This window comes from Capsicum annuum, chromosome 10 (genome assembly GCF_002878395.1).
Source record: "Capsicum annuum cultivar UCD-10X-F1 chromosome 10, UCD10Xv1.1, whole genome shotgun sequence".
NCBI classification, from domain to species: Eukaryota; Viridiplantae; Streptophyta; class Magnoliopsida; order Solanales; family Solanaceae; genus Capsicum; species Capsicum annuum.
In genome coordinates, this window is record NC_061120.1 from 150,620,129 (window position 1) to 150,632,032 (window position 11,904).

Genomic DNA, 11,904 nt, shown 5'->3' on the forward strand with positions numbered 1-11,904 from the left:
ATTCTTACTTATCTTACTTCTGGGATCACCACTAGATTAGGATTGAAAAACTTATGTTCTTTCATGGCCTTTCAATCACTGATTGAACCTAAAAGGGTAAAGGAAGCACCTTTTAATTTAGATTAGATAATTTCCATGCAAGAAGAACTTTTCTAATTTGAAATAAGTAAGGTATTCTACTTTGTTCCACCACCACATGACAGAACTGTGATTAGAACTAATTGGGTATACAGGAGCAACGTTAATAAAAATGGAATATTTATAAGAAATATACATCACTAGTGGGTCCAAGGATACAATTAGGAAGAAGGTATAGACTATGATGACACTTTTTCTCCAATGAAAAGACTTAAATTAATTAGGCTCTATGTAGCCTTTGTTGCTTTCAAATAATCCACTCTCTATCAAATGGATATGAACAGTGCATTTTTGAATAGAAACATAAAGGAGGAAGCATATATTAAGCAACCACCTGGGTTTGAAAGTACCGAGTTTCCTGATCATGTCTACAAGTTAGACAAAGACTTGTATGGATCGAAACAATCCCCAAGGTCTTGGAATGAAAGATTGTCAATATTCCTCTTGTAACATGGGCACATAAGAGGTGAAATTGATAACAATCTCTTTTGAAAACTAATGGCAATGATATGTTATCTGTGTAGGTTTGTGTAGATGATATAAACTTTGGTTCTACTAATGTTAACATACTCATGAATTAGCAAACATTTTGATCAGTGAATTTAAGATGACCATAATAGGAGAACTCAACTTTTTCCCAAGACTTTAAATAAAGCAAAATCTTACTGACACATTGATGTATCAGTAAAAATATGTGAAAAAACTTATCAAAAGTTTTATATAAAGAAGTCCGAGGAGATAAACACTCTCTTTACCACTTCCACAAAATTAGACCTTGATGAAACAAGTTCATTTGTGGAATAAAAGCTGCATAGAGTAATGACTGGGTCTCCTTTGTATCTGTAATGACCCGAGACTACCCGCTAGTCATTACACAGTGGTTGTAGTCCCAAGAGACCTTAAGCTAACCCATGAGCTGGTACCTGCTTTGAGCATTGAATAATATAATCATAAATATAGAAAAGCAACTGAAATACCATAAGGTTTTAATAATAAAACAACTACTGAATTATGAATCTGGCATAATACGAAAATCTGAATAGTCTGACTAGCTAACTTTAGTGTCTGAAAATCCTCTAAACTGGATACTACGACTTGATAGAACAGGCCCCAACTCTACTAACTACTGAGATAAAAACGTGAAGTAATAGAACCTGTCCTCGGATGATGAGGACTCACCACAGCTACTGTACTGCTGATAATCTGAGAATCTAGGTGCGATTCGGGAACTGAGTATCAACACCTATGATATGAGACATCATAGCGCAAAAGAAAAGGTATGTGATTAGTAATTTGAATGTACTGGTATACTAAATAAGGTAGGCTATTATGCATGGTCTCATGAATAGGAATGATAATAATTAACTGGACATACATGTAAAGCACGGAGTACTGAATAAAGTGTATGGAATCAATTGATACTGAAAATACAGGAAAATCTGTAAATTCTGTGGATGCATGTCAAAGCATATAACATAAACTGGTAAAATCTATAAACTGATATACTGAGATAACTAAAATTTGTATACTTTGGTCAAACAACACTAAGACTAAATAACTGAGTTGAGACTATAACTGAGACTATATCTGAGACTATGGGAGGTATCATCTAATCGACATTCCACAATTTGAGTAAATAGAGGTCCAACCTATAACCCCAGTTGGAAGGGTATTAATACCGAGCCACGGGGACTAACAATGCTTGTGTGGATCCACTAAACAGATATAATGTCCAAAGGACTAAGGGTGTCAAGCCTGAAATGACGGGTGACCCCTGTGAGATAGTCAAGCCTAATCTAACGGGTGACTACTCATATCCTACGCTGGCTACATAGTTCTAGAGTATAGGGACTACTACTAATATCTCTGCCTATCTGACTGGGAAGCCACCATCCCTAAACTTGCTCGGTGCTAAATCCTACTTGTAATTGAATGACACTGAGATACTAGACTATTCTGAGTTCAATGACTGATATCTGACTATTCTGATATTGCACATAATATAATCTAAAGAATATTCTGTAATGTACTGAAACTAGACTAAATAAATAGCTATGGGTTTTGGGTATTCAATACCCCATGACTTAATACAATAATACTGAAAAGTCACTAAATCTTAAAGGCCAAAACATGAAGGCTCTTATTAAATAAATCACTCTTATAGGCATTTTATCAAACACTTGTAGTTCATAGTTTAGTCAATTCATGGGAATAGTATAAAACTTGAAATAATAGCATGACCTCAAGATTTATAACACTAAATCATGATCTAATTCAAAGAATGACAACATTAAAACATGAGGGATTTGATAACAACCATAATTCCTTTAAAGTATGGTATAAATCTTGAAAATCACAATTTAACATCATAAATCTTAAAAAGATGATATATTTGTAATTAAAATGAATACTTGGACTCCATGGATGAAGGGAATCCATGAGTAAACATCTAACATACCTGGGATGATGAATTTGGAAGGATTGATGGAGAGTTCTTGAGATTTGACCTTGATTCTTGAGAGCTAGGGTTTCTTGTTCTAGAAAGAGGGGATTTTTAATTTGAGAGAGTGAATAATGATGATTATTTAGATATATTTTGTGTTTAGGGCGAGTTTAGGGCATAGGAAAAAGTCCCAAATACCATTAAATGAATTTTAAAATACAAGCATGAAACTGAAATCCCGATATTTGGCATTGGTGCGATGCGCCACTATCATTCCAAGCCACTAGAAGAGGGACAACGGGACCTGGATAAATGCTGTGACGCGACACCATTGCGATAATCCTTTGGATGCCATTTTGGCCATCTCCGCGATGTACTATTATCACGGATTCATCCTGGAAATCGACAAATGTCAAATTGACTTTTTGCACGATGCGTTAGATCACAGACCAACACTGGATTTTGCCAAATGGGAGATTGGCCTGATCCGCGATGCGATAAAGGTTAAAATGATGGGGTTTTGTGACTGAAACTTAAAATTGCCATAACCTCTTACCCGGTTATTAGATTTGGGTGAATTTTATATCTTTGGAAAGCTAATTGAATTTCTTACGCAATGGCAAGCTCTAAACTGAAAAATAATGAGTGTTTCAAAAATTTCATATTTGAATACTCATGTATTGGGACTTAGGTTATGCTAGGGAAATATAGGGTGTTACAATATCTCCCCCTTAGGATCATTCGCCCCCGAATAAAACTGGTTAAGCTGAGGGAACTGATGCACTGAGCTTTCACACTGAATATGCATGTCTGGTGCATGAAATGCATGACTGAACTAATTCATGATTGCACGACTAACATGAAACATAATGTGCAACTGAAACTAAGCACGATAGAGAAAAAATCTTATAAAGATTTGGTACCTTATACTGAATTTGGATTTGAGGAGAAGAGATGAGGGTACTTGGTCTGCATATCTACCTCTGTTTCCCAAGTGGCTCCCTCAACGGACTGATTCTACCAAAGAACTTTAACTGGTGGAACTTCTTTGTTCCATAGTCTACAAACTTGATGACCAAGAATTTCGACAAAAATTTCCTCAAATGAAAGATTGTTCTAAATATCAACACTTTATAAGGGAACAACTACAGTTGGATCACCAATACATTTTTTCAACAATGAGAAATTGAACACAGGGTGTACCGAGGCTAAATGTGAAGGCAACTCTTGCTCGTAAGCTACCTTTCTGAAATGACTAAGGATTCTAAAGGGACCGACATATTGGGGGCTGAGTTTCCCTTTCTTGCCGAATCTCCTCACTCCCTTTATGAGAGAGATTTTTAAGAACATAAGATCACCGACCTCAAACTTGAGATCCTTTCTCCTTATATCTATATATAATTTTTATCAGCTCTGGATAGCCCGAAGCCTTTCTCTAATCAATTGAACCTTCTCTAACGCATCAAACACTAAGTCAGGCCCTACTACTGTGCCCTCACCTACTTCAAACCAGTCATTTAGAGATCTATATCTACTACCATAGAGATCCTCAAACAAAGCCATACAAATAATGGAATAATAGTTGTTATTTTATGCCAATTCAATCAAAGGAAAATAGTCTTCCCAACAACCCTTTAAATCAACAACATATGCTCTCAGCATATCCTTAAGAGTTTGAATGGACCGTTCTTCTTGACCGTCTGTCTGAGGGTGGAAGGTTGTACTAAGGTGGACTTGGGTACCAAGACCCTTTCAGAATATTTTCAGTAAGTGAGAGATATAATGAGTACCTCTATCTAAGATGATAGATAAGGGAACACCATGCAATCTAACCAACTCTCTAATATAGAGATTGGCATAGTCATCGACTGAGAAAAAGGTATGGACTAGCAAAAAATGAGCTGATTTGGTCATCCTTTCTATGATAACCCAAATAGAGTCATACTGATGACGGGTACGAGGCGAACCTATCACAAAGTACATGCTCACTTTCTCCGATTTCCACATAGCAATAATGAACTCCTACATGGATTCACTAGGCTTCTGGTGCTTAATCTTAACTTGCTGGCATGTGGAGCACTTAGCTACAAACTCTACAATATCTCTCTTCATCCCACTCCACCAATAGATCTCTTATAAATTATAGTACATCTTATTGGACCATGAATTAATAGAGTAGCATGCACCATGTGCTTTTACAAGAATTCATTGCCTCAAATCATCTACACTAGGCACACACAATCTACCCTGACAACGAAAAACATGATCTCGCTCCTGGGAGAAAACCTTCACCTTTTGATTTCTAACTGATTCTTTCAACTTAAATAGAGTAGGATCTCTATCCTTCTTTTTGTTGACCTTGGAAACTAGAGATGACTCTAAGCTACTCTGCACCCACACACTACCTTCTGCTGAATCGAGTAAACGAACACCTAGTTAGGCAAGCTGATGAACTTCCTGAGCTAACTATTTTTTACCATCCTAAATATGGGCTACACTACCCATAGACATTCTACTAATATCATCAGCCACTACATTGGCATTGCCTGGATAATACATAACACTCATGTCATAATCCTTCAATAACTCTAACCATCTTCTCTGACGCAAATTTAAATCTTTTTGAGAGAACACATACTGAAGGCTTTTGTGATCTGTGAACACATCCACATGCACCCCATATAAGTAATGCCTCCAAATCTTTGAGGTGAATACTACTGTTGCTAGCTCAAGATCATGAGTTGGATAATTCTTCTCATGAGGATTAAGTGTTCTAGAGGCGTAGGCTATGACCTTACCTCTCTACATAAGGACACAACCCAAACCTACTCTAGATGTATCGCAGTATACAACAAAACTATAAGAACTGTCTGTTATAGTAAGAATTGGGGCTGAGGTGAGTCGAGTCTTCAATTCCTGAAAACTTTTCTTGCATGACTCGACCACCAAAACTTAACTTTCTTCTGTGTCAATATGGACATGGGTGATGCGATAGAAGAAAACCCTTCAACAAACCGACGGTAATAGCCAGCTAAACCCAAGAAACTCCTGATATATGATGGTCTGGCTTGCCACACCCAAAGCACACATCACTACCCGCTCTACACTCACCCTGAAGGTATCTTTCGTACTTCTAACATAAAAAATTGGTACGTGCATTGCTAACATTGACCTGGGACTTAGATCCTAGTGCCCTATCCCTATTATTATTTCTGAATTTAGGTACTAGAGCACTGGCTGAAGAGGGTGCTGGGGCTAAAAACCTCTGATGAAACTGGGGATGATTACTGCCTTCTGACTTTAGCTGATTTAAATTAAAACTACCCATCCTAGTTCTCTTGTTTTCTCTATCTCTCCCCTTAGTTTTTTGCTTCTCTATCTATTGATCATGGACCATCAACCCAGACAAAACTATCTCACTAATCAGCATTGTAGTCCTACACTCCTAGACCATACTATCAGACATGCTAGACATAAAATTACTCATCTTAGACCTGTTATCAGCAACCACATGAGGATAATACCTAGCTAAATGAGTAAACTTAAGGAAATACTCCCTCACTCATGCTGCCTTTCCTTAAATCAATGAACTCTAAAACTTTGGCCTCTCGCAACTCCAATAGAAAGATTCTGTCTAAGAAAGCATTGGCAAACTCTTCCCATTCTATAGGCCCAGCATCAATACCTCTATCCACTTTTCACTGCTTAAACTAAGTATGGTCTATATCCTACAATTTATATGCAGCCAACTCAGCACTATAACTAGATGTCACCCCCATAGAATCCGTTACCTTCTGAACTATAGCTAAGAATTCCTGTGGATCCTCTACAAACTTGGACCCCATAAAGGAATGAGGATTCATCTAAATAAAGCCCCAAATTCTAGTTGCAGTAGTATTGGCCACTGGGTTGGTCAGAATAGCGGTTGCCCATTCATTCTGTGCTGCTACAGAGTTTGCTAGAGTAGTGAACACATCCCTAAATTCTATGCGAGAGACATGCTCGTCCAGAGGATTTGCCTGGATGGCTTAGGGGCTGGTTGAGTTCCTGTTCTTCTTCCGTTCATCTTGGGAGGCATGTTTATAAACGTAAGAAGAAAATGAATTAAGTGAGATTTTAAGATGAGCTCATGATCACTCACACAATATCAATACTGAAAGAAAGAAAACTTTTCCTAAACACCTTGTATCCTCTTGTCCATAAGTGTGGCGTGCTACACACCCATGCACAAGACTCTACTCGATGCAACTTTCAAACTTCCTAGGATACTTTAAAACCTGGCTTTGATACAAAGTTTGTAGTGACCCGATACTACCCCTAGTCGTTACATGGTGCTTAGGGTCCCGAGAGACCACAAGCTAAACCATGAGCTAGTACCTGCAGTAAGCACTGAATAATATAATCATGAATGTGGAAGAATAACTGAAATGCCATAAGGTTTTAATAATGAAAAAACTACTGAATTATGAATCTGGTATAACACTAAAATCTGAATAGTCTGAATAGCTAACTGTAGTATCTGAAAAGCCTCTAAGATGGATACTATAAGTTGATGGTACATTCCCCAACTAACTCTACTAACTACTAGTCTATGAACTTGATGATCAAGAATTTCGACTGGAACTTCCTCAAATAAAAGACTATTCTGAATATCTACACTTTCTAAGGGAACAACTAGAGCTGGATCACCAGTACACTATTTCAACAATAAGAAATAGAACACAGGGTGTACCGAGGCTAAATCTGAAGGCAACTCTAGCTCATAAGCTACCTTTTAAAAACGACTGAAGATTCAGAAGGGACTCATATATCGGGGGTTGAGTTTTCCTTTCTTGTCTAATCTTCTTACTCCCTTCATGGGAGAGATTTTCAAGAACATAAGATCACCGATCTAAAACTCAAGATCCTTTCTCCTCACATTTGCATACAATTTTTATTAGCTCTGGACAGCCCTAAGCCTTTATCTAATCAACCGAACCTTCTCCAACACATCAAACACCAAGTCAGGCCCTACTAATGCGGCCTCACCTACTTCAAATCAACCATTTGGAGATCTACATCTCCTATCAGAGAGAGACTCAAACAGAGCCATACGAATACAAAAATAATAGTTATTATTGTATGCCAATTCAATCAAAGGCAAATGGTTATCCTAACTACCCTTGAAATCAACAATGCATGCTCTCAGCTATCCTCAAGAGCCTGAATGGTCCATTCTGCTTGACCGTCTGTCTGAGGGTGGTAGGTTGTACTGAGGTGGACTAGGGTACCAAGACTATTTTGGAATGATTTCCAGAAGTGAGAGGTATACTAGGTACCTCTATCTGAGATGATAGATAAGGGAACACCATGTAATCTAACCAACTCTCTAAGATAGGATTGGCATAGTCCTCGGCTAAGTAAGAGGTATGGACTAGCAAGACATAAGCTGATTTGGTCATCCTATCTACGATAACCCAAATGGAGTAATACTGGTGACGGGTACGAGAAAAATCTATCACAATGTCTATGTTCACTTCCTCCCATTTTACACATGGAAATACTGAACTCTTGTATGGACACACTAGGCTTCTGGTTCTCAATCTTAACTTGCTAGCATATAGAGCACTTAGCTACAAACTCTACAATATCTTTCTTCATCTCACTCTACTAGTAGACCTCCTACAAATCGCGGTTACAACAAGAATTTGTTGCCTCAACTTATCTACACCAGGCACACACAACCTACCCTGACAATAAAAAACACCATATCCACCTTGGGAGAAGACCTTTATTTTCTAATCTCTGACTGATTCTTTCAACTTAAATAAACTAGGATATCTATCCTATTTTTCCTTGACCTCAGAAACTAGAGATGACTCCGAGTTACTCTGCACCCATACACTACCTTCTACTAAATCGAGTAAACGGACACCTAGTTAGGTAAGTTGATGGACTTCCAGAGCTTATTTCTTTTTACCATCCTCAATAAGGGCTACACTACCCATAGATATTCTACTGAGAGCATCATCCACTATATTGGCCTTGCTCGGAGATACAAAACACTCATGTCATAATCCTTCAATAACTCTAATGATCTTCTTTGATACAAATTCAAATCTTTCAGAGAGAACACATACTGAAGGTTTTTTAAATCTGCGAACACATCCACATGCACCCCATACAAGTAATGCCTCCAAATCTTTAAGGAAAATACTACTTCTGATATCTCAAGATCATAAGTCAGATAATTCTACTCGTGAGGATTAAGCTATATAGAGGCATAGGCTATGACGTTACCTCTCTGCATGAGGTCATAACCCAACCTACTCTGGATTCATCATAGTACACAACAAAACTATCTCAACTGTCTAGTAGAGTAAGAACTGAGACTGAGGTAAGTTGAGTCTTCAACTCCTAAAAACTCTTCTTACATGAATCTGACCACTGAAACTTAACTTTTTTTTGTGTCAATCTGGACATGGAGGATGCAAGAGAAGAAAACCTTTAACAAACTAACGGTAATAGCCAGCTAAACCCAAGAAACTCTTGATATCTGATGACCTGTCTTGCCACACCCGAAGCACACATTACTACCCTCTCTACACTTACCTTGATGGTGTCTGCTGCACTTTTGACATAAATGATTAGTACGAGCACTACTAACACTGACCTAGGACTTAGAGTATGGTTCCCTATCCCTGTTATCATTTCTGAATTTAGGTACTGGAGCACTATCTTAAGAGGATGCTGGGACTGAAGACCTTTGATAAAATTGGGGACGATTACTGTGTTCTGACTTTGGCTGATTAAAATTAAAAATACCCATCCTAGTTCTCTTGTTTCCTCTCTCTCTCTCTCTTCTTAATTTTTTGCTCCTCTATCTATTGATCATGGACTATCAGTATAGACAAAACCATCCACTAATCAGCATTGTGGTCCTACACTCCTTGACCACACTATCAGATATGCCAGACATAAACTTACTCATCTTAGACCTATTATAAACTACCATATGAGGATCATACCTAGCTAAATGAGTAAACTTGATTGAATACTCCCTCACACTCATGTTACCTTACCTCAAATTAATAAACTCTAAAACTTTGTCCTTTCTCAACTCCAATAGAAAGAATCTGTCTAAGAAAGCATTGGCAAACTCTTCCCGTTCTTAGGCCCTGCATCAATACCTTTATTCACTTTTCACTGCTTAAACTAAGTATGGTCTACATCCTACAATTGATATGGACCCAACTCGACACTCTGACAAGACATCACCCCCATAGCATCCATTACTTTCTGAACCATATCTAAGAATTCCTACAGATCCTCTTCAGACTTAGACCCCATTAAGAAAGGAAGATTCATCCGAGTGAAGTCCTAAATTATAGTTGCAGCATTATTGGCCACTGGGTTGGCCGGAACATTGTCTGGCCATTCATTCGGTGCTGCTTTAGAGTTTTCTAGAGTAGTCAACGTATTCCTAAATTTTGCATGAGAGACATGCTCGTCCAAAGGATATGCCTGGATGGCCGAGGGGCTGGCTGAGTTCCTGTTCTTCTTCCGTTCTTCTTGAGAAGTATGTTCTGTAAATGTAAGGAGAAAACAGATTAGACTGAGAGTTTAACTTGAGTTTATGCTCACTCGCACAACTTGAATACTGAAAAAAGGGAAACTTTTCCTAAACTCCTTGTAGCCTCTCATTCATATGTGTGGCGAGCTACACACCCATGCACAAGACTCTACTCGACATGGCTTTCAAACTTTCTAGGACACTTTAAAACCTAGATTTGATACCAAGTTTGTAACGACCCTAGACTACCCCCTAGTCGTTACACAGTGCTTACGATCTCGAGAGACCACAAGCTAACCCATGAGTTGGTACCTGTTGTAAGCACTGAATAATATAATCATTATTGCAAAAAAATAACTAAAATGCCATAAGGTTTTAATAGTGAAACAACTACTGAATTATGAATCTAGCATAACACTAAAATCTGAATAGTCTGAATAGCTAATTGTAGTGTCTGAAAAGCCTCTAAACTGGATACTATGAGTTGATGGTACATTCCCCAACTATCTCTACTAACTACTGAGATAAATACATAAAGTAATATAATTTGCCCTCGAATGATGAGGACTCACCACAACTACTATACTACTAATAATCTATGAATCTAGGTGCAATTCAAGAACTGAGCGTCAGCACCTATGATAGGAGACATCATAGCACAAAAGAAAAGGAATGTGATCAGTACTTTGAATGTACTGGTATTCTAAATGAGGTAGGCTGATATGTATGGTCTCATGAATAAGAATAATAATAATTAACTGGACATACATGTAAAGAATGGAGTACTAAATAAAGTGAATGGAATCTATAAATACTAACAATGCAGAAAAATCTGTAAATACTATAGATTCATGACCTAGCATATAACATAAACTGAGTAAAATCTGTAAATTGATATACTGAGATAACTAAAATTTATATTCTTTATTCAAACAATGGTAAGACTAAATAACTAAGTTGGGACTATAACTGAGACTATATCTGAGACTGTGGAAGGTATCATCTAACCGACATTCCCCAATTTGAGCAAATCAGGGTCTAACCTATAACCTTAATTGAAAGGGTGTTAATATCATACCACAGGTACTAATAATGGTTGTGTGGACCCACTAAACTGATATAATGTCCAAAGGACTAAGGGTGTCAAGCCTGAAATGACGGGTGACCCCTGCGAGATAGTCAATCCTAATCTGAAGGATGACTACTCATATCCTATGCTAGCTATGTAGCTCTGGAGTATAGGGACTACTACTAACGAATTTGCCTATCTGATGGGGAAGCTTCCATCCCTACACTCTCTCGGTGCTAAATCCTACTCCCAACTGAAAGACATTGAGATACTAGACTGTTTTGAGTTCAATGACTGATATCTGACTATTCTGATAATGCTTATAATGTAATATAAAGACTATTCTGTAATGTACTGAGACTATACTAAATAAACAGCTATGGGTTTTGGGTATTCAATACCCCTAGGTCTCAAAACAACAATACATAAAAGACACTAAATCTTGAAGGCTAAAACATGAAGGCTCTTATTAAATAAATCACTTTTGTAGGAATTTTATCAAACATTTGTAGTTCATAGTTTAGTCAATTCATGGGAATAGTATAAAACTTGAAATAATAGCATGACCTCAATATTTATAACACTAAATCATGATCTAATTCAAAGAGTGACGATATTAAAACATGAGGGATTTGATAACAACCATAATTCCATTAAAGTAATGTATAAAATCAATATTCATGGAAGTTCATGGAGACTCAT